The sequence below is a fragment of the Adelges cooleyi genome, unplaced genomic scaffold (assembly GCF_023614345.1).
Source record: "Adelges cooleyi isolate 19-005CV unplaced genomic scaffold, UGA_ACOO_1.1 ACOO_flye_CR_arks_rails_tigmint_CR_PRNA_247, whole genome shotgun sequence".
NCBI classification, from domain to species: domain Eukaryota; kingdom Metazoa; phylum Arthropoda; class Insecta; order Hemiptera; family Adelgidae; genus Adelges; species Adelges cooleyi.
In genome coordinates this window covers 672,483-677,755 of record NW_026095912.1, presented here as the reverse complement: position 1 = coordinate 677,755, position 5,273 = coordinate 672,483, and positions in this window count along the sequence as shown.

The window sequence follows — 5,273 nt, the reverse complement described above, 5'->3', positions numbered from 1 at the left end:
TATTATTAATGTTATAATAATTAATTTATACAAAAATAATTCAGATATGGACAATACAAATGTTTTTATAATAATTAGTTACACTACAGAAATACACATTTTATAAGTGTACAGAATACGGTTAATAGTTGTCTTGGATAATTTGTCAAGTTTATACTAGACATCAACATGGTTTAATTTTACTATTCAAAAGCCAGCTATTATCGAATTTAACATAAACCATACAACTAATATTATTGTATTAAAAAAAAAACTAGGCTGAATTTTTATTTGATATGAAGTATGTTTGGCAAAACCAAAATATCATAAAAAAATTATGGACATAAACCCTGAAATAAAAACTTTTTTAAGCAAAGTTAGTGTATTAAATTGAGGGTCTCTATTTACAAATAATCATCAAAGCGTTTATTTGAAAGTAATTTTATTCACTTTCAGACTTAAAAATTTCTGTAGACCTGTGACTTCTCCGTCCCCTTGTCGCTTTAATTCCATTATGCCTATACTCCACTGTAATGGCTTTTGTTCATTAACAAACATACGTATAATAAAAAATGTTTAATAAATAAGATAAGATGTTCATAATGAACCAATAAACACATATTTTACCTTTATTTAAAAAATCAAAACCAATACCAAGAAAATATTTTTAATGCTGATATATTGTCATTTTGAGAATCATTCTTCAGCTCATCGTGTTTCCTTTTTTAATTTTTTCTATTATTTTTAGTATTATGTTAATTTATCTTCGTAAAAATAACAAAATAAGTAATACAACCAAATAAGTTGGATGTATTGTACATTTCAAAATAACTAAATAAAACTAAATAACTGTTTCTTCTCTTAATTATCTAAAACTCGGTTCTAGATTATCTTTTCAGAGTAATCTTAATTTTTATTTTCCGTTTTCTTTATTATATCTTTCCTATTAAAACTATTCGAGCATATTCAACATTCGTTTCAAATTCATTGCAAGCATTAGTCTTTTAGTACCTAATTAGAAAACACAGACCGGTAGAAAAACAACACAGGATGATCAAAATTGATTTTTAAATTATTTAAAAATAAATAAAATATCATATAATACTGCTGTTGAACAATTCTTTTTCTAGCAGCAGTCAGACTAACTTTTTGATGTAGAAATAAAAATAGTTATTTGATTATTGTTTTGAACGATGGGAAATTAAAATTTTGCTTTTATGGTAATAAACCAAGGAAAATTTAATAAGGAAACCCGGTAAAAATCACCGAACTGACACAGTTCAAAAGTCAATATTGATTTTATTATGATTACTGCTGGTAGAATAATAATTGTAATGCGTGTAAATGGTTTCGTTTAATACTATTTACCTCGAATTATTTTCGGCATGTTGTATTTTTGCTATTAGTTGTAAAACAAAAACCAGATAAAACGTACTCGCCATTTTCAAAATAACACAGTTGGCAATTTTTAATAACAATTATAAGACGATAGCGTACCACACAATTCATTATAACAACACATAAGTTGTGGGTAGAGATTTTAGTACGCAAGATTTTTGTGTGAAAATTTTCTTTGATATATATTATAATTCTTAAAAATTTCACAAACCGTGAGATAATTTAGTTGAATATTAAAATATATTTACTTTAATGAATAATTTATTGGTAACAAATAAAATCAACCGTATTTTATCCGTTGTAATTATTATAGATTTATAATTACTTAGGATATGTTAATAAATAAAACAAAATGTATACATAATTTTATAATCATAAAATATACTACGTTTTTTTAAGGGGCTTTATATATGCAACATTTATGAAAATTGTGGTTTTAATAAATTTCTACCTTGCCAATTAATTTTCAAGTTAATTTGTAAAAAGTTCAGAGTATAGTTTTGAATTATAATGTGTAAAATAGCCATAATGTGTCGATACAATGTGATTAAAATTTTTTTTTTGTTTTTTTTATAACAACTTTTGAAACTTAAATGGTACACACCATTACATACCGCATACATATCATTAGCTTTTAAAAATGAGAAAAAATTGATGTTGAATTAAATTTCTTATTAAACCATATGAGACATTGAGTGGTTCAAAACGATCACCTGTTTTTGATATTATTCTAAAATTAAAGAAAAAATCCAAGTCTAAACAGCGAACTGAAACACGGTAAGTTTTGATTAAACTTCAGTAATTTATATTCTCTGTACTATACTGAACACCGTAGAGCCCTGCAAATGATTCAAAGCCAACATAATCAAACAAGTTTAAAGCATATTAATGTATTGACATACGGACAACAAGAATGTAAAATTAAAAAATACCTATTTATGATAGCAATAATATTGATTTAATTAAGTTTGTAGTAAGGATTATTGGGGGCGGTTAAAATGGATAACGCTGTACGTACCTACTCAGATTACCGATTTATTTAATCGGCCACGCCTATTTTAATGATATAGAGATAGTAATAATAATTATTATTAAAATAATATATATATATATATATTGCTAACAGTCCATTAGTATTAAAACAACGCATGTATTGCATCAAGGAGAGACATTCCATCTCATTATTCTCCCCAATTTTGATTTATATGTTTCCATCTCTTATCTCTGTCGTCTGTCCGTCTATGTTCCCATAGGTTTGCCCATTAAACTTGAGACACCTATTATCTTTGGAAATAATTAATAACAATAACAATTTTATACTTTTTCTTTTTTGTTGAATTTTTAGTCAAAAGGTATTTGACAGCATTTAACAATATATCAATTATACTTCACATTTTTATGTATCGTTGCCGTTTCTAGAGTTTATTCTATCAGCTTTTTAAAATGTAAAAGGTAACGTTTGTATTGGACAATCTTTTTTAAATTAATAAATTATTCACTGAAGCATGTTGTCCGGTCGATAACCGGTTTTGAATAATTATTTTTAAAGTTATTCAAGCATAAAACTCAGGACGGGTGAGGAAAGATGAATTGTAGTATATTTATTATATTAATAAACGCGCTATACTCAACTGCACTCCATCATCTCACGTTCTAAATTTTACACTCTTTAAAACGTTAAAAGTAATCATTCATGTCTGGTTGTCGACCAGTCAACGTTTTTAGCAAATTATTGTCAATTGAAAAAAATCATTTAAAAATAAACATATTTGTTACCGTTTATACTACAAAAAAAGGTAAATAAATACTAAAAAAGGTAAATATTTTGTAAGATTATAATGTTGTAAGCATACAGTTTTTCAAAAAGAAAAAATTTAAAATTTAAACCATTTTAATACATATTGAGAGCGTCTTACGTTGGAATTGATCACTCTCTATTGTTAATGTTGTGTGTGTAGTGCACCAAGGAGAGAAGAAGGCGCCAAACTCGTGGACGACATTCCCTCCCTTTTACTCTCTACATAATATTCCATGGTTATCTTTCCATCTTTGTCCGTCTGCTATACTATATTATACCGGATGATCGGTTTAACGTGAGACACTCGATTTAAAATAATTGCAATTTTGTAATTTTTTCTTTAAAAAAAAAAAGTATTTTTGTTTGTGTTATATTGCAAGCTGGTATGATAATTGTAAACGAATTGCATTGTATTTTCTGCATAATATAGTGATTGAAAAAGCTCAATTTTAACTTAAGATTTTTAATTATTAATACAGGGTGATCTGTTTTGTCGCACTCTTTTTCACTTAAAATAATTGCCAGTTTTTCTTTTTTGGCACCACTTTATTTTATGTTATTTTACAATATTCAAATTTGTACCTAATTCATTTTTTTCAAGAAATGTTTAAACTTACACGGTACCGTATATATGTAATTCAATTTTTTAATTCAGAATAATTTACTGAAAATGTCGACTGGTCGGAAACCCGATTTAGATGATTACTTTAGGAGTTACCGTTGTCTAAAATTTTGGACGGGAGGCGGATCAATGATATTACTTTTAATGGATAGGTTTACTCTGTAAGTAATCACACAATATGTAAGTTTGGGTTTCTCGGTAATGAGACGTGAGTGGGTTACATGGGCGTGCCCTATTCTTGTACGGATGATTAATAATTCTTCTTTTCTTTTGGATGTTAGGATGATACTTACTTTTTTTGACACTGAGTTGACTGCTCGTTGAGTTTGTTCGAGAGGAGTGTGTTGTTCGGCCGTGTTTCCATTAATGTTTCTTAATAGCTAGTACAGCGGGGTAGGAACACATAGGAATGGGAGAGGTCACAGGTCTACAGGAATTGTTACAACTCAAAGTGATAAAATCACTTACAAATAAACGCTTCGATGGTTTTTCCTTAATAAAAACAAAAGTTGGACTACACATTTTTGAGAAAATTGTAAATGTTTTAGACCCTATGAAAATCTACCTTCGGCCTAATTATCACACCTAAATCCCTAAGACTTCAGTCTTCACCTAATAAAGCGAAATTAAGAAAACAATTCCACCCATTCTAGGAGGGAGGTTAGGTTTGGTTAGGTTAGGTTAGGTAAAAAAAAAATTAACAAAAACTCATCACTGATTAATATTTCAAAATTTTTACGGTTTATTCTTTGGCCATGGTACTAATACCTTTTCCCCAAGAAAACTTGGAAACATTATTATTTATTTAACAGTACACCGAAGGGTGTATAGGTAGGTATAGCCATAGCGATATGTATTCAAAACTGGTTATCGACCGGTCATTATATTATTTTATATTACATAATTTGTGATTTTTTTTTCAAACGATATGTAATTAGCGATAACAGATCTACTTGTAGATCAATATAGGGTTACCATGATCCTTAGTCCTAACCAACATTCTTAGCTTCCTTACATACACAAGGAATGGGCTCTGGTTTCAAGTAAGCAATTCCTTTTTATTCAGTGCAAAATGCACTGTCAATTAGACGTTTTAAAGGTTCAAACTCATACATACATACGTCCATTAATAGCTTAGTACTGTTTTATTTCATTATAAACTTACCCGCGACGCTCTATGACTTTTAACAGTTACCTTTTGACATTTGGAGATAATAATGACACTAATATGGCAGACACAAAAATAACAAACACATTATTGTAAAAAAAAAAATGAAAAAACTATTAATACTCGGATGTATTCGAATGACTTAAACTACAAAATTTACTATTATTATTCGACGACATATCGAGCGGTAAACGCATCACCCTGTATATGTGTGTATATACAAATATTATATAATATCTCTCTCCCTGTATGCACACACACACACATGTTTATACCGACTGCAGCCCATTTCATTTGCATCGCGTTAC